Here is a 20611-nt window from a genome sequence, read left to right as displayed (position 1 = left end):
ACCAGTTGTAAGCCAGGTGATTGTTGGTTGTTTATTGACAATCATCGGTGACTCATGAATCTGGAGGAACTGCCAGTTTTATACTTCTATACTGGCTGTTTTTGATAAACAGTGTTTGGCATATACAGTAATTTACACCCGATTATTCTTACATGGAGTTTGGGATCGGAAGTGAAATTTTGTTCATTAAAATGTGTAAATTTAAAATTACGTTGTCGAGTTATATATTTCCGAAATGTTACGCGGATAGATAAAAGTTTAATGATGATTTGTTTAAGGTCAAAGTTCGGCAGGGTAAATTTGGGTTTAGAATATGGTATCAGCACACTCAACGACAAGTCGAAACTGGTAGAGAGAAATTTCTGTGTCGTCTGTTCAATGGTCATACAACTGAGAGAAAACATACATCATAACGTCACAGTAATCACGTGGTATGGGTACCCCGTCCACCACCACGACCACTGGAAATGAATGCGCCCTCAACGATACGATAAACAGATTCGTACATCACACATTTGCCCACTCGGAACCATTAGCATTTATATAAATAAGTGAATCAATATTGTCATGTGTACATACCAGTCGCTGTAGTACGGTGAGATACCGCCCCATCCCCACTGCTCATACTCTGATCATCCGGGCGCCCGCTTAACGCTTGCATATCATGCATACGCCCTGAACAGACACTGTTGAGGGCAGTGTAGATAAATAGGAAGTTAATATACTAGACTCTGTATTAGTACACAGCGATGTATCGATCGACACTGATCATCGTCACCGTTAACACAGATACAATCATGAAACAGTAATTCAGTGTACACTGGATCTGGCACCATGTCTGCGAGAATACCCATCGGTCAAGACTCCGATTAACGACATTACAAATACGCTGCTGAATAATTATGATGAGTCGGTTGGAGGAAGATCTTTTCTAAATGTTGTTCGTCAGTGAAGTGGTCGCCACTATCGTATTTCCGCACATCGCCACGACCATGATCACGCATATAATATATAATGGAAATTTCCGTCCACCTTTCGAAGCCTGAGTGGAGAAATTCAATGTCAACAGGTTCGGGAATCGAATGATGAATGGTCTAATTCAAATCTTTGGACCGAATTTGTAATTATGACATCATGGTAAACTAAAACTAACTAAAACTAATTTTCAGCATATTGATTTGAACTCGATAGTCGGAGTACATTATGTACGTACCTATCAAATAACACATTTAATTCACCAGTCTGGTCCACCACGGAAACAACGAGTAAACCTTTTCAATGGGAGGCATAGCCTGTCTCAAATAAAACTACGAGTGCAAACATACAGACAATGACAAACGATTGAATAACACGTGCTTCACATGTGTGAATTTGTTATTCCGTGCAGGCATAGAACACAACCGGTGAAGGATCACCCACTGACGCGAAAGTTTACATAACGTACACTACATAACGTACCTGTTTTTGACGCTTTATATTCGAGGTTTAGTTCACTCATACCCGGTCACGTGCACGCTACTATCTTCGATGAGTTTCATATACTAGTAATTCCCAGATTCGATTAAAATAAAATGCTAGGTGATTTGTTCAGGACACTGGGCTTTAAACGCGTCACAGTCGTCACACCGCGTCATGTTCGACTTGAATAGAATAAAATAAAAGATTTTTTTTAAAAAGGTATTTTTGTTATAAAAGATGTAACATGTATGCGGTGAATGTTTTTACAAAACGTGTACACTTGTCGCTGACAACAATTTCGTCAAATTGCTCCCAGACCGACGTATCGGCATTTTATAATACATGGACCAAAAAGACACTATGGATATTTCTATTGTATATTATAACCGCTGAGTGTTTAGTAACACATAACAGCTCACCATCATAGCACAGTGTTACGCAAGTTAATCTTTTATAACTTCAGGGTTAAAAGTGTCAATCATACTTAGTAAGTAGAGGGTCAGCAAGGGGTATTTTCGTAAGCTGTAATCAATTGTTTTTATTTTCGTAATAATGTAATTTAAATCAATAAAAACGTAAATTCGTAGACATGGGTAAGGTGTAAAATGTAATCAGCTATTTTATTCGTCCGTAATTTGTACAAAGATATTATTTATCTGTAAAGTGTAAAAAACTATTTTTACTGTAAATGAAATTTTCATTTTATTTCCTATAAAAACGTAAAATTCCGTTTTTAATTCGTGTAACCTGTACCAGCCATCCCCCTTGACACCCCCCTTAGTAGTAGTCCCTTGCTACTTATACGTGGAAAACCACCAAACAATGTAAAACTTCACTTTTATATTTTTGCTAGATAATAATGATAATAATAATGAATCAATGAATCTGATATACTGTCATAATTAATAAGGTCTCATGACCATATATGGTCATCTGATAGGCTTGCCACGCCTCTTATTGCAATATAGCACTGGATGCATAATCATATTTACAACACTGTTTGGGGGTATTAGAGTTATGCATATTAATGTGATCACATGTCCATCAGACGTTAGTCATATCTGTTGTCCAATGCTTCATTTATAGCTCTGGTTGATACCAACATTATCACATGACAATATATGTCTATATGATACATTATTAATATGTATTCTGATACATTGATTGTACGTAACAAGCTTACCTGTAATGGTTCTTTATATATCTGAAATTATTGAGATCTTATGGCTTTATATGGTAAAGTGGTGTCATATCCCTTGTCTGGTGCCTTCCTGATAGCCCTGGTTACTACAACGCTTGATGTATTATCATTATGCATATTAACTACCTCAACCATTTTACTATTTGTGAAATGAAACAAATGAAATTCCAATTTAAAATACAAGTTTTAAAGAGAATTCCAAATTATAATATATTCACCAATCAGTATAAAGTGCATAATTGGGCTCTACCTCTTTCCCATACTGTAAAAGGGTTAATTATTCACTGGGTTTTAATTTAGCTTATTTCGCTGACTGGAAAATGCGCTAAATTAAAACCCAGTGAATATGTAAAATTTAGCATAGAACACATTATCTAAATGATAAAATCCTGAATTTAAAACCCACAGAATATGCCTGAAATGGTAAATCAGTGAAATTTAAACCCAGTGAAAATTAGGTATTTTACAGTATTATTATTATCCACAGATTGCAACCTAAGACTAATCAGTCTTGTGGAATATCTCAGAGAATCTATGTACCAAATTTCATTGAAATATGTATGCAAACGAGGTAATTATTATACACAGATAGCAACCAGAATATAATTATGATCTGCGGATTATCCCAGATCATAAATGAGCAAAGTTTCGTTGATGGTACTTGCGAAACAAGTTAAAATGCTTAAAATTAACTAATTGATATGCAACTTGGATATTTTCTATTCACAAATTACAATAGACAACTAATCAAATCTGTGTAATATTCCAGACTATCTATGTTCCGAGTTTCATTGAAATCTTGAGAAAAAAGTGAATACGCTTAAAATTTACTCATCACACATTGTTGCAGATAACAAAGTCTGCGTGTTATCCCAGATTATCTATATGACAGGTTTCATTGAAATCTGTTGAATGGTACTTGGTAACAAGTTATAATCCTTATAATCAGGTAATCAATGTGAAAACTAGGCCATTAATATGTAATATTAATATTAACATGATTACGATCAGAAAATAATTACGTCCCTGCATTTCCTCCGGACAGTCTATGTGTCAAGTTACATTAACAATTGAAAACGCAGATAATGAATGATTCTCATTACAGATCATCAAGATCCAGTAGTGTACTGTCCAGCTGATATAACACAGAGCACAGATGACGGTAAGGACAGTGCATTGGTGACGTGGACAGCTACAATAGCAACTGATAACTCAGGCTTAGTAAACATGACTTTCGAATCTCACGAATCAAATAGTAGCTTTGAAATTGGTACCACAACTGTAACCTATATATTTGAAGATTCCAGTTTAAACAATGTGTCGTGTACATTCAATGTCATTGTCATTGGTGAGTATTTGTATAACGTTCATGTAATCTTTTGAAAGCACAATACAATATGTGAGCAACATAGAGTATGTATCATTTTCTTGACATACAAAAGCAGCTGTGGAAATATATAAATTTATAACATTGCAGATAATGAGGACCCAGTTGCGTATTGTCCAGCTGATATAACAAAGACCACAGATGATGGTATGGACAGTGCAGTGGTAAAGTGGACAGCACCAATAGCAACTGATAACTCAGGCATAGTAAACATGACTTTCGAATCACACGAATCAAATAGCAGCTTTGAAATTGGTACCACAACTGTAACCTATATATTTGAAGATTCCAGTTTAAACAATGTGTCGTGTACATTCAATGTCATTGTCATTGGTGAGTATTTGTATACTGTTGATGTAATTGTTGAAAACAGAATACAATATGTGAGCTACATAGAGTATGTATCATTACCTATATGAATTTATTTTATTGCAGATTCTGAGGACCCAGTTGTGTATTGTCCAGCTGATATAACACAGACCACGTATGATGGTATGGACAGTACAGTGGTAACGTGGACAGCTCCAATAGCAACTGATAACTCAGGCATAGTAAACGTGACTTTCGAATCTCACGAATCAAATAGCAGCTTTGAAATTGGTACCACAACTGTAACCTATACATTTGAAGATTCCAGTTTAAACAATGTGTCGTGTACATTCAATGTCATTGTCATTGGTGAGTATTTGCATAATGTTCATGTAATCTGTTGAAAGCACATTACAATATGTGAGCAACATAGAGTATGTATCATTTTCTTGACATACAAAAGCAGCTGTGGAAATATATGAATTTATAACATTGCAGATAATGAGGACCCGGTTGCGTATTGTCCAGCTGATATAACACATACCACAGATGTTGGTATGGACAGTGCAGTGGTAACGTGGACTGCACCAATAGCAACTGATAACTCAGGCATAGAAAACATGAGTTTCGAATCTCACGAATCAAATAGTAGCTTTGAAATTGGTACCACAACTGTAACCTATATATTTGAAGATTCCAGTTTAAACAATGTGTCGTGTACATTCAATGTCATTGTCATTGGTGAGTATTTGTATACTGTTGATGTAATTGTTGAAAACAGAATACAATATGTGAGCTACATAGAGTATGTATCATTACCTATATGAATTTATCTTATTACAGATAATGAGGACCCAGTTGCGTATTGTCCAGCTGATATAACACAAACCACATATGATGGTATGGACAGTACAGTGGTAACGTGGACAGCTCCAATAGCAACTGATAACTCAGGCATAGTAAACGTGACTTTCGAATCTCACGAATCAAATAGCAGCTTTGAAATTGGTACCACAACTGTAACCTATATATATGAAGATTCCAGTTTAAACAATGTGTCGTGTACATTCAATGTCATTGTCATTGGTGAGTATTTGCATAATGTTCATGTAATCTTTTGAAAGCACATTACAATATGTGAGCAACATAGAGTATGTATCATTTTCTTGACATACAAAAGCAGCTGTGGAAATATATGAATTTATAACATTGCAGATAATGAGGACCCGGTTGCGTATTGTCCAGCTGATATAACACATACCACAGATGTTGGTATGGACAGTGCAGTGGTAACGTGGACTGCACCAATAGCAACTGATAACTCAGGCATAGTAAACATGAGTTTCGAATCTCACGAATCAAATAGTAGCTTCGAAATTGGTACCACATCTGTAACCTATATATTTGAAGATTCCAGTTTAAACAATGTGTCGTGTACATTCAATGTCATTGTCATTGGTGAGTATTTGCATAATGTTCATGTAATCTTTTGAAAGCACAATACAATATGTGAGCAACATAGAGTATGTATCATTTTCTTGACATACAAAAGCAGCTGTGGAAATATATGAATTTATAACATTGCAGATAATGAGGACCCGGTTGCGTATTGTCCAGCTGATATAACACATACCACATATGATGGTATGGACAGTGCAGTGGTAACGTGGACTGCTCCAATAGCAACTGATAACTCAGGCATAGTAAACATGACTTTCGAATCTCACGAATCAAATAGCAGCTTTGAAATTGGTACCACAACTGTAACCTATATATTTGAAGATTCCAGTTTAAACAATGTGTCGTGTACATTCAATGTCATTGTCATTGGTGAGTATTTGTATACTGTTGATGTAATTGTTGAAAACAGAATACAATATGTGAGCTACATAGAGTATGTATCATTACCTATATGAATTTATTGTATTGCAGATACTGAGGACCCAGTTGTGTATTGTCCAGCTGATATAACACAGACCACGTATGATGGTATGGACAGTACAGTGGTAACGTGGACAGCTCCAATAGCAACTGATAACTCAGGCATAGTAAACGTGACTTTCGAATCTCACGAATCAAATAGCAGCTTTGAAATTGGTACCACAACTGTAACCTATATATTTGAAGATTCCAGTTTAAACAATGTGTCGTGTACATTCAATGTCATTGTCATTGGTGAGTATTTGCATAATGTTCATGTAATCTGTTGAAAGCACATTACAATATGTGAGCAACATAGAGTATGTATCATTTTCTTGACATACAAAAGCAGCTGTGGAAATATATGAATTTATAACATTGCAGATAATGAGGACCCAGTTACGTATTGTCCAGCTGATATAACACATACCACAGATGTTGGTATGGACAGTGCAGTGGTAACGTGGACTGCACCAATAGCAACTGATAACTCAGGCATAGTAAACATGAGTTTCGAATCTCACGAATCAAATAGTAGCTTCGAAATTGGTACCACATCTGTAACCTATATATTTGAAGATTCCAGTTTAAACAATGTGTCGTGTACATTCAATGTCATTGTCATTGGTGAGTATTTGCATAATGTTCATGTAATCTTTTGAAAGCACAATACAATATGTGAGCAACATAGAGTATGTATCATTTTCTTGACATACAAAAGCAGCTGTGGAAATATATGAATTTATAACATTGCAGATAATGAGGACCCGGTTGCGTATTGTCCAGCTGATATAACACATACCACATATGATGGTATGGACAGTGCAGTGGTGACGTGGACTGCACCAATAGCAACTGATAACTCAGGCATAGTAAACATGACGTTCGAATCTCACGAATCAAATAGCAGCTTTGAAATTGGTACCACAACTGTAACCTATATATTTGAAGATTCCAGTTTAAACAATGTGTCGTGTACATTCAATGTCATTGTCATTGGTGAGTATTTGTATACTGTTGATGTAATTGTTGAAAACAGAATACAATATGTGAGCTACATAGAGTATGTATCATTACCTATATGAATTTATTTTATTGCAGATACTGAGGACCCAGTTGTGTATTGTCCAGCTGATATAACACAGACCACGTATGATGGTATGGACAGTACAGTGGTAACGTGGACAGCTCCAATAGCAACTGATAACTCAGGCATAGTAAACGTGACTTTCGAATCTCACGAATCAAATAGCAGCTTTGAAATTGGTACCACAACTGTAACCTATATATTTGAAGATTCCAGTTTAAACAATGTGTCGTGTACATTCAATGTCATTGTCATTGGTGAGTATTTGCATAATATTCATGTAATCTGTTGAAAGCACATTACAATATGTGAGCAACATAGAGTATGTATCATTTTCTTGACATACAAAAGCAGCTGTGGAAATATATGAATTTATAACATTGCAGATAATGAGGACCCGGTTGCGTATTGTCCAGCTGATATAACAAAGACCACAGATGATGGTATGGACAGTGCAGTGGTAACGTGGACAGCTCCAATAGCAACTGATAACTCAGGCATAGTAAACATGACTTTCGAATCTCACGAATCAAATAGCAGCTTTGAAATTGGTACCACAACTGTAAACTATATATTTGAAGATTCCAGTTTAAACAATGTGTCGTGTACATTCAATGTCATTGTCATTGGTGAGTATTTGCATAATGTTCATGTAATCTTTTGAAAGCACAATACAATATGTGAGCAACATAGAGTATGTAACATTTTTTTGACATACAAAAGCAGCTGTGGAAATATATGAATTTATCTCATTGCAGATAATGAGGACCCGGTTGCGTATTGTCCAGCTGATATAACACATACCACAGATGTTGGTATGGACAGTGCAGTGGTAACGTGGACTGCACCAATAGCAACTGATAACTCAGGCATAGTAAACATGACTTTCGAATCTCACGAATCAAATAGTAGCTTTGAAATTGGTACCACAACTGTAACCTATATATATGAAGATTCCAGTTTAAACAATGTGTCGTGTACATTCAATGTCATTGTCATTGGTGAGTATTTGCATAATGTTCATGTAATCTTTTGAAAGCACAATACAATATGTGAGCAACATAGAGTATGTATCATTTTCTTGACATACAAAAGCAGCTGTGGAAATATATCAATTTATAACATTGCAGATAATGAGGACCCGGTTGCGTATTGTCCAGCTGATATAACACATACCACAGATGATGGTATGGACAGAGCAGTGGTGACGTGGACTGCTCCAATAGCAACTGATAACTCAGGCATAGTAAACATGACTTTCGAATCTCACGAATCAAATAGTAGCTTTGAAATTGGTACCACAACTGTAACCTATATATTTGAAGATTCCAGTTTAAACAATGTGTCGTGTACATTCAATGTCATTGTCATTGGTGAGTATTTGTATACTGTTGATGTAATTGTTGAAAACAGAATACAATATGTGAGCTACATAGAGTATGTATCATTACCTATATGAATTTATCTTATTGCAGATAATGAGGACCCAGTTACGTATTGTCCAGCTGATATAACACAAACCACATATGATGGTATGGACAGTACAGTGGTAACGTGGACAGCTCCAATAGCAACTGATAACTCAGGCATAGTAAACGTGACTTTCGAATCTCACGAATCAAATAGCAGCTTTGAAATTGGTACCACAACTGTAACCTATATATATGAAGATTCCAGTTTAAACAATGTGTCGTGTACATTCAATGTCATTGTCATTGGTGAGTATTTGCATAATGTTCATGTAATCTTTTGAAAGCACATTACAATATGTGAGCAACATAGAGTATGTATCATTTTCTTGACATACAAAAGCAGCTGTGGAAATATATGAATTTATAACATTGCAGATAATGAGGACCCGGTTGCGTATTGTCCAGCTGATATAACACATACCACAGATGTTGGTATGGACAGTGCAGTGGTAACGTGGACTGCACCAATAGCAACTGATAACTCAGGCATAGTAAACATGAGTTTCGAATCTCACCAATCAAATAGTAGCTTTGAAATTGGTACCACAACTGTAACCTATATATTTGAAGATTCCAGTTTAAACAATGTGTCGTGTACATTCAATGTCATTGTCATTGGTGAGTATTTGTATAATGTTGATGTAATTGCTGAAAACAGAATACAATATGTGAGCTACATAGAGTATGTATCATTACCTATATGAATTTATCTTATTGCAGATAATGAGGACCCAGTTGTGTATTGTCCAGCTGATATAATACATACCACATATGATGGCATGGACAGTGCAGTGATAACGTGGACTGCTCCAATAGCAACTGATAACTCAGGCATAGTAAACATGAGTTTCGAATCTCACGAATCAAATAGCAGCTATGAAATTGGTACCACAACTGTAATCTATAAATTTGAAGATTCCAGTTTAAACAATGTGTCGTGTACATTCAATGTCATTGTCATTGGTGAGTATTTGCATAATGTTCATGTAATCTTTTGAAAGCACAATACAATATGTGAGCAACATAGAGAATGTATCATTTTCTTGACATACAAAAGCAGCTGTGGAAATATATGAATTTATAACATTGCAGATAATGAGGACCCGGTTGCGTATTGTCCAGCTGATATAACACATACCACAGATGATGGTATGGACAGTACAGTGGTAACGTGGACTGCTCCAATAGCAACTGATAACTCAGGCATAGTAAACATGACTTTCGAATCTCACGAATCAAATAGTAGCTTTGAAATTGGTACCACAACTGTAACCTATATATTTGAAGATTCCAGTTTAAACAATGTGTCGTGTACATTCAATGTCATTGTCATTGGTGAGTATTTGTATAATGTTGATGTAATTGTTGAAAACAGAATACAATATGTGAGCTACATAGAGTATGTATCATTACCTATATTAATTTATCTTATTGCAGATACTGAGGACCCGGTTGCGTATTGTCCAGCTGATATAGCACATACCACGTATGATGGTATGGGCAGTGCAGTGGTAACGTGGACTGTTCCAATAGCAACTGATAACTCAGGCATAGTAAACATGACTTTCGAATCTCACGAATCAAATAGCAGCTTTGAAATTGGTACCACAACTGTAACCTATATATTTGAAGATTCCAGTTTAAACAATGTGTCGTGTATATTCGATGTCATTGTCATTGGTGAGTATTTGTATAGTGTTAATGTAATTGTTGAAAGGACAATATAATACTTGTGAGAAAGAGTATGTATATTAATGAATTTAAAATACACCATATTGCATATAATATTTTCCTTATATAATCTAATAAGCAAGCAATTAACTAGAATGATGGAATCTCATTCCAGATAACGAAGACCCAGTTGCCCACTGTCCAGCTGATATAACACATACCACAGATGATGGTATGGACAGTGCAGTGGTAACGTGGACAGCTCCAATAGCAACTGATAACTCAGGCATAGTAAACATGACTTTCGAATCTCACGAATCAAATAGCAGCTTTGAAATTGGTACCACAACTGTAACCTATATATTTGAAGATTCCAGTTTAAACAATGTGTCGTGTACATTCAATGTCATTGTCATTGGTGAGTATTTGTATAATGTTGATGTAATTGTTGAAAACAGAATACAATATGTGAGCTACATAGAGTATGTATCATTACCTATATGAATTTATCTTATTGCAGATACTGAGGACCCAGTTGCGTATTGTCCAGCTGATATAACACATACCACAGATGATGGTATGGACAGTGCAGTGGTAACGTGGACAGCTCCAATAGCAACTGATAACTCAGGCATAGTAAACATGACTTTCGAATCTCACGAATCAAATAGCAGCTTTGAAATTGGTACCACAACTGTAACCTATATATTTGAAGATTCCAGTTTAAACAATGTGTCGTGTACATTCAATGTCATTGTCATTGGTGAGTATTTGCATAATGTTCATGTAATCTTTTGAAAGCACAATACAATATGTGAGCAACATAGAGTATGTATCATTTTCTTGACATACAAAAGCAGCTGTGGAAATATATGAATTTATAACATTGCAGATAATGAGGACCCGGTTGCGTATTGTCCAGCTGATATAACACATACCACAGATGATGGTATGGACAGTACAGTGGTAACGTGGACTGCTCCAATAGCAACTGATAACTCAGGCATAGTAAACATGACTTTCGAATCTCACGAATCAAATAGTATCTTTGAAATTGGTACCACAACTGTAACCTATATATTTGAAGATTCCAGTTTAAACAATGTGTCGTGTACATTCAATGTCATTGTCATTGGTGAGTATTTGTATAATGTTGATGTAATTGTTGAAAACAGAATACAATATGTGAGCTACATAGAGTATGTATCATTACCTATATGAATTCATCTTATTGCAGATACTGAGGACCCAGTTGCGTATTGTCCAGCTGATATAACACATACCACAAATGATGGTATGGACAGTGCAGTGGTAACGTGGACTGCTCCAATAGCAACTGATAACTCAGGCATAGTAAACATGACTTTCGAATCTCACGAATCAAATAGTAGCTTTGAAATTGGTACCACAACTGTAACCTATATATTTGAAGATTCCAGTTTAAACAATGTGTCGTGTATATTCGATGTCATTGTCATTGGTGAGTATTTGTATAGTGTTAATGTAATTGTTGAAAGGACAATATAATACTTGTGAGAAAGAGTATGTATATTAATGAATTTAAAATACACCATATTGCATATAATATTTTCCTTATATAATCTAATAAGCAAGCAATTAACTAGAATGATGGAATCTCATTCCAGATAATGAAGACCCAGTTGCGCACTGTCCAGCTGATATAACACATACCACAGATGATGGTATGGACAGTGCAGTGGTAACGTGGACAGCTCCAATAGCAACTGATAACTCAGGCATAGTAAACATGACTTTCGAATCTCACGAATCAAATAGCAGCTTTGAAATTGGTACCACAACTGTAACCTATATATTTGAAGATTCCAGTTTAAACAATGTGTCGTGTACATTCAATGTCATTGTCATTGGTGAGTATTTGTATAATGTTGATGTAATTGTTGAAAACAGAATACAATATGTGAGCTACATAGAGTATGTATCATTACCTATATGAATTTATCTTATTGCAGATACTGAGGTCCCAGTTGCGTATTGTCCAGCTGATATAACACATACCACAGATGATGGTATGGACAGTGCAGTGGTAACGTGGACAGCTCCAATAGCAACTGATAACTCAGGCATAGTAAATATGACTTTCGAATCTCACGAATCAAATAGCAGCTTTGAAATTGGTACCACAACTGTAACCTATATATTTGAAGATTCCAGTTTAAACAATGTGTCGTGTACATTAAATGTCATTGTCATTGGTGAGTATTTGCATAATGTTCATGTAATCTTTTGAAAGCACAATACAATATGTGAGCAACATAGAGTATGTATCATTTTCTTGACATACAAAAGCAGCTGTGGAAATATATGAATTTATAACATTGCAGATAATGAGGACCCGGTTGCGTATTGTCCAGCTGATATAACACATACCACAGATGATGGTATGGACAGTACAGTGGTAACGTGGACTGCTCCAATAGCAACTGATAACTCAGGCATAGTAAACATGACTTTCGAATCTCACGAATCAAATAGTATCTTTGAAATTGGTACCACAACTGTAACCTATATATTTGAAGATTCCAGTTTAAACAATGTGTCGTGTACATTCAATGTCATTGTCATTGGTGAGTATTTGTATAATGTTGATGTAATTGTTGAAAACAGAATACAATATGTGAGCTACATAGAGTATGTATCATTACCTATATGAATTCATCGTATTGCAGATACTGAGGACCCAGTTGCGTATTGTCCAGCTGATATAACACATACCACAAATGATGGTATGGACAGTGCAGTGGTAACGTGGACTGCTCCAATAGCAACTGATAACTCAGGCATAGTAAACATGACTTTCGAATCTCACGAATCAAATAGTAGCTTTGAAATTGATACCACAACTGTAACCTATATATTTGAAGATTCCAGTTTAAACAATGTGTCGTGTATATTCGATGTCATTGTCATTGGTGAGTATTTGTATAGTGTTAATGTAATTGTTGAAAGGACAATATAATACTTGTGAGAAAGAGTATGTATATTAATGAATTTAAAATACACCATATTGCATATAATATTTTCCTTATATAATCTAATAAGCAAGCAATTATCTAGAATGATGGAATCTCATTCCAGATAATGAAGACCCAGTTGCGCACTGTCCAGCTGATATAACACATACCACAGATGATGGTATGGACAGAGCAGTGGTAACGTGGACAGCTCCAATAGCAACTGATAACTCAGGCATAGTAAACATGACTTTCGAATCTCACGAATCAAATAGCAGCTTTGAAATTGGTACCACAACTGTAACCTATATATTTGAAGATTCCAGTTTAAACAATGTGTCGTGTACATTCAATGTCATTGTCATTGGTGAGTATTTGCATAATGTTCATGTAATCTTTTGAAAGCACATTACAATATGTGAGCAACATAGAGTATGTATCATTTTCTTGACATACAAAAGCAGCTGTGGAAATATATGAATTTATAACATTGCAGATAATGAGGACCCGGTTGCGTATTGTCCAGCTGATATAACACATACCACAGATGATGGTATGGACAGTACAGTGGTAACGTGGACTGCTCCAATAGCAACTGATAACTCACGCATAGTAAACATGACTTTCGAATCTCACGAATCAAATAGTAGCTTTGAAATTGGTACCACAACTGTAACCTATATATTTGAAGATTCCAGTTTAAACAATGTGTCGTGTACATTCAATGTCATTGTCATTGGTGAGTACTTGCATAATGTTCATGTAATCTTTTGAAAGCACAATACAATATGTGAGCAACATAGAGTATGTATCATTTTCTTGACATACAAAAGCAGCTGTGGAAATATATGAATTTATAACATTGCAGATAATGAGGACCCGGTTGCGTATTGTCCAGCTGATATAACACATACCACAGATGATGGTATGGACAGTACAGTGGTAACGTGGACTGCTCCAATAGCAACTGATAACTCAGGCATAGTAAACATGACTTTCGAATCTCACGAATCAAATAGTATCTTTGAAATTGGTACCACAACTGTAACCTATATATTTGAAGATTCCAGTTTAAACAATGTGTCGTGTACATTCAATGTCATTGTCATTGGTGAGTATTTGTATAATGTTGATGTAATTGTTGAAAACAGAATACAATATGTGAGCTACATAGAGTATGTATCATTACCTATATGAATTCATCTTATTGCAGATACTGAGGACCCAGTTGCGTATTGTCCAGCTGATATAACACATACCACAAATGATGGTATGGACAGTGCAGTGGTAACGTGGACTGCTCCAATAGCAACTGATAACTCAGGCATAGTAAACATGACTTTCGAATCTCACGAATCAAATAGTAGCTTTGAAATTGGTACCACAACTGTAACCTATATATTTGAAGATTCCAGTTTAAACAATGTGTCGTGTATATTCGATGTCATTGCCATTGGTGAGTATTTGTATAGTGTTAATGTAATTGTTGAAAGGACAATATAATACTTGTGAGAAAGAGTATGTATATTAATGAATTTAAAATACACCATATTGCATGTAATATTTTCCTTATATAATCTAATAAGCAAGCAATTAACTAGAATGATGGAATCTCATTCCAGATAATGAAGACCCAGTTGCGCACTGTCCAGCTGATATAACACATACCACAGATGATGGTATGGACAGTGCAGTGGTAACGTGGACAGTTCCAATAGCAACTGATAACTCAGGCATAGTAAACATGACTTTCGAATCTCACGAATCAAATAGCAGCTTTGAAATTGGTACCACAACTGTAAACTATATATTTGAAGATTCCAGTTTAAACAATGTGTCGTGTACATTCAATGTCATTGTCATTGGTGAGTATTTGCATAATGTTCATGTAATCTTTTGAAAGCACAATACAATATGTGAGCAACATAGAGTATGTAACATTTTTTTGACATACAAAAGCAGCTGTGGAAATATATGAATTTATCTCATTGCAGATAATGAGGACCCGGTTGCGTATTGTCCAGCTGATATAACACATACCACAGATGTTGGTATGGACAGTGCAGTGGTAACGTGGACTGCACCAATAGCAACTGATAACTCAGGCATAGTAAACATGACTTTCGAATCTCACGAATCAAATAGTATCGTTGAAATTGGTACCACAACTGTAACCTATATATTTGAAGATTCCAGTTTAAACAATGTGTCGTGTACATTCAATGTCATTGTCATTGGTGAGTATTTGTATAATGTTGATGTAATTGTTGAAAACAGAATACAATATGTGAGCTACATAGAGTATGTATCATTACCTATATGAATTTATCTTATTGCAGATACTGAGGACCCAGTTGCGTATTGTCCAGCTGATATAACACATACCACAGATGATGGTATGGACAGTGCAGTGATAACGTGGACAGCTCCAATAGTAACTGATAACTCAGGCATAGTAAACGTGACTTTCGAATCTCACGAATCAAATAGCAGCTTTGAAATTGGTACCACAACTGTAACCTATATATTAGAAGATTCCAGTTTAAACAATGTGTCGTGTACATTCAATGTCATTGTCATTGGTGAGTATTTGCATAATGTTCATGTAATCTTTTGAAAGCACAATACAAAATGTGAGCAACATAGAGTATGTATCATTTTCTTGACATACAAAAGCAGCTGTGGAAATATATGAATTTATAACATTGCAGATAATGAGGACCCGGTTGCGTATTGTCCAGCTGATATAACACATACCACAGATGATGGTATGGACAGTACAGTGGTAACGTGGACTGCTCCAATAGCAACTGATAACTCACGCATAGTAAACATGACTTTCGAATCTCACGAATCAAATAGTAGCTTTGAAATTGGTACCACAACTGTAACCTATATATTTGAAGATTACAGTTTAAACAATGTGTCGTGTACATTCAATGTCATTGTCATTGGTGAGTACTTGCATAATGTTCATGTAATCTTTTGAAAGCACAATACAATATGTGAGCAACATAGAGTATGTATCATTTTCTTGACATACAAAAGCAGCTGTGGAAATATATGAATTTATAACATTGCAGATAATGAGGACCCGGTTGCGTATTGTCCAGCTGATATAACACATACCACAGATGATGGTATGGACAGTACAGTGGTAACGTGGACTGCTCCAATAGCAACTGATAACTCAGGCATAGTAAACATGACTTTCGAATCTCACGAATCAAATAGTATCTTTGAAATTGGTACCACAACTGTAACCTATATATTTGAAGATTCCAGTTTAAACAATGTGTCGTGTACATTCAATGTCATTGTCATTGGTGAGTATTTGTATAATGTTGATGTAATTGTTGAAAACAGAATACAATATGTGAGCTACATAGAGTATGTATCATTACCTATATGAATTCATCTTATTGCAGATACTGAGGACCCAGTTGCGTATTGTCCAGCTGATATAACACATACCACAAATGATGGTATGGACAGTGCAGTGGTAACGTGGACTGCTCCAATAGCAACTGATAACTCAGGCATAGTAAACATGACTTTCGAATCTCACGAATCAAATAGTAGCTTTGAAATTGGTACCACAACTGTAACCTATATATTTGAAGATTCCAGTTTAAACAATGTGTCGTGTATATTCGATGTCATTGTCATTGGTGAGTATTTGTATAGTGTTAATGTAATTGTTGAAAGGACAATATAATACTTGTGAGAAAGAGTATGTATATTAATGAATTTAAAATACACCATATTGCATATAATATTTTCCTTATATAATCTAATAAGCAAGCAATTAACTAGAATGATGGAATCTCATTCCAGATAATGAAGACCCAGTTGCGCACTGTCCAGCTGATATAACACATACCACAGATGATGGTATGGACAGTGCAGTGGTAACGTGGACAGTTCCAATAGCAACTGATAACTCAGGCATAGTAAACATGACTTTCGAATCTCACGAATCAAATAGCAGCTTTGAAATTGGTACCACAACTGTAAACTATATATTTGAAGATTCCAGTTTAAACAATGTGTCGTGTACATTCAATGTCATTGTCATTGGTGAGTATTTGCATAATGTTCATGTAATCTTTTGAAAGCACAATACAATATGTGAGCAACATAGAGTATGTAACATTTTTTTGACATACAAAAGCAGCTGTGGAAATATATGAATTTATCTCATTGCAGATAATGAGGACCCGGTTGCGTATTGTCCAGCTGATATAACACATACCACAGATGTTGGTATGGACAGTGCAGTGGTAACGTGGACTGCACCAATAGCAACTGATAACTCAGGCATAGTAAACATGACTTTAGAATCTCACGAATCAAATAGCAGCTTTGAAATTGGTACCACAACTGTAACCTATATATTTGAAGATTCCAGTTTAAACAATGTGTCGTGTACATTCAATGTCATTGTCATTGGTGAGTATTTGTATAATGTTGATGTAATTGTTGAAAACAGAATACAATATGTGAGCTACATAGAGTATGTATCATTACCTATATGAATTTATCTTATTGCAGATACTGAGGACCCAGTTGCGTATTGTCTAGCTGATATAACACAGACCACAAATGATGGTATGGACAGTGCAGTGGTGACGTGGACAGCTCCAACAGCAACTGATAACTCAGGCATAGTAAACATGACTTTCGAATCTCACGAATCAAATAGTAGCTTTGAAATTGGTACCACAACTGTAACCTATATATTTGAAGATTCCAGTTTAAACAATGTGTCGTGTATATTCGATGTCATTGTCATTGGTGAGTATTTGTATAGTGTTAATGTAATTGTTGAAAGGACAATATAATACTTGTGAGAAAGAGTATGTATATTAATGAATTTAAAATACACCATATTGCATATAATATTTTCCTTATATAATCTAATAAGCAAGCAAATAACTAGAATGATGGAATCTCATTCCAGATAATGAAGACCCAGTTGCGCACTGTCCAGCTGATATAACACATACCACAGATGATGGTATGGACAGTGCAGTGGTAACGTGGACAGTTCCAATAGCAACTGATAACTCAGGCATAGTAAACATGACTTTCGAATCTCACGAATCAAATAGCAGCTTTGAAATTGGTACCACAACTGTAAACTATATATTTGAAGATTCCAGTTTAAACAATGTGTCGTGTACATTCAATGTCATTGTCATTGGTGAGTATTTGCATAATGTTCATGTAATCTTTTGAAAGCACAATACAATATGTGAGCAACATAGAGTATGTAACATTTTTTTGACATACAAAAGCAGCTGTGGAAATATATGAATTTATCTCATTGCAGATAATGAGGACCCGGTTGCGTATTGTCCAGCTGATATAACACATACCACAGATGTTGGTATGGACAGTGCAGTGGTAACGTGGACTGCACCAATAGCAACTGATAACGCAGGCATAGTAAACATGACTTTCGAATCTCACGAATCAAATAGTAGCTTTGAAATTGGTACCACAACTGTAACCTATATATTTGAAGATTCCAGTTTAAACAATGTGTCGTGTACATTCAATGTCATTGTCATTGGTGAGTATTTGCATAATGTTCATGTAATCTTTTGAAAGCACAATACAATATGTGAGAAACATAGAGTATGTATCATTTTCTTGACATACAAAAGCAGCTGTGAAAATATATCAATTTATTTTATTGCAGATAATGAGGACCCACTTGCGTATTGTCCAACTGATATAACACAGACCACATATGATGGTATGGACAGTGCAGTGGTAACGTGGACAGCCCCAATAGCAACTGATAACTCAGGCATAGTAAACATGACTTTAGAATCTCACGAATCAAATAGCAGCTTTGAAATTGGTACCACAACTGTAACCTATATATTTGAAGATTCCAGTTTAAACAATGTGTCGTGTACATTCAATGTCATTGTCATTGGTGAGTATTTGTATAATGTTGATGTAATTGTTGAAAACAGAATACAATATGTGAGCTACATAGAGTATGTATCATTACCTATATGAATTTATCTTATTGCAGATACTGAGGACCCAGTTGCGTATTGTCTAGCTGATATAACACAGACCACAAATGATGGTATGGACAGTGCAGTGGTGACGTGGACAGCTCCAACAGCAACTGATAACTCAGGCATAGTAAACATGACTTTCGAATCTCACGAATCAAATAGTAGCTTTGAAATTGGTACCACAACTGTAACCTATATATTTGAAGATTCCAGTTTAAACAATGTGTCGTGTACATTCAATGTCATTGTCATTGGTGAGTATTTGCATAACGTTCATGTAATCTTTTGAAAGCACAATACAATATGTGAGCAACATAGAGTATGTATCATTTTCTTGACATACAAAAGCAGCTGTGGAAATATATAAATTTATAACATTGCAGATAATGAAGACCCAGTTGCGTATTGTCCAGCTGATATAACACAGACCACAGATGATGGTATGGACAGTGCAGTGGTAACGTGGACTGCTCCAACAGCAACTGATAACTCAGGCACAGTTAACATGATTATCGAGTCTCTTGAATCAGGCACAAACTTTGACATTGGTTTAACGATTGTAGCTTATACATTTGAAGATTCAAGCATGAATAACATTTCGTGCACATTCAGTGTCATAATTATTGGTGAGTAATTGTACATCTGATATCAAAAATGTATGTTCACATTACGTACTCATCGTTACAACGTATGCCAATTATATTTTTACAATGAACAGTCAAGGGAATATGATTTAATATCACTGATAATGTGAACCCTGTTGCATAATGTCCACTTGACATATCAAGAAACTCTGCTTTGTGGTTGTGTTATAATTAGTGGTTACATAGTATACATACCTTACATTATCGTTATTAATCACTTGTGTAAATTAATAACCATGGACTCATTATTGAATGAATACAAGTTTGTACTAATTAAACTAATTAAGGACAATCAGTTTGCATAAGAACACTGTCAGTTGTGCAGATCATGCACACAGAAATGAAATATCCTCGCTAATAAAATGTTTATGTTGGTGTATCCGACAAATTTATTATAACATTGCGTAAAAAGGTGCATTGAGAGTTGA

Source organism: Saccoglossus kowalevskii, chromosome 4 (assembly GCF_978046115.1).
Source record: "Saccoglossus kowalevskii chromosome 4, keSacKowa6.1, whole genome shotgun sequence".
Classification (NCBI taxonomy): domain Eukaryota; kingdom Metazoa; phylum Hemichordata; class Enteropneusta; family Harrimaniidae; genus Saccoglossus; species Saccoglossus kowalevskii.
Note: the sequence above shows the minus strand (reverse complement) of the source record.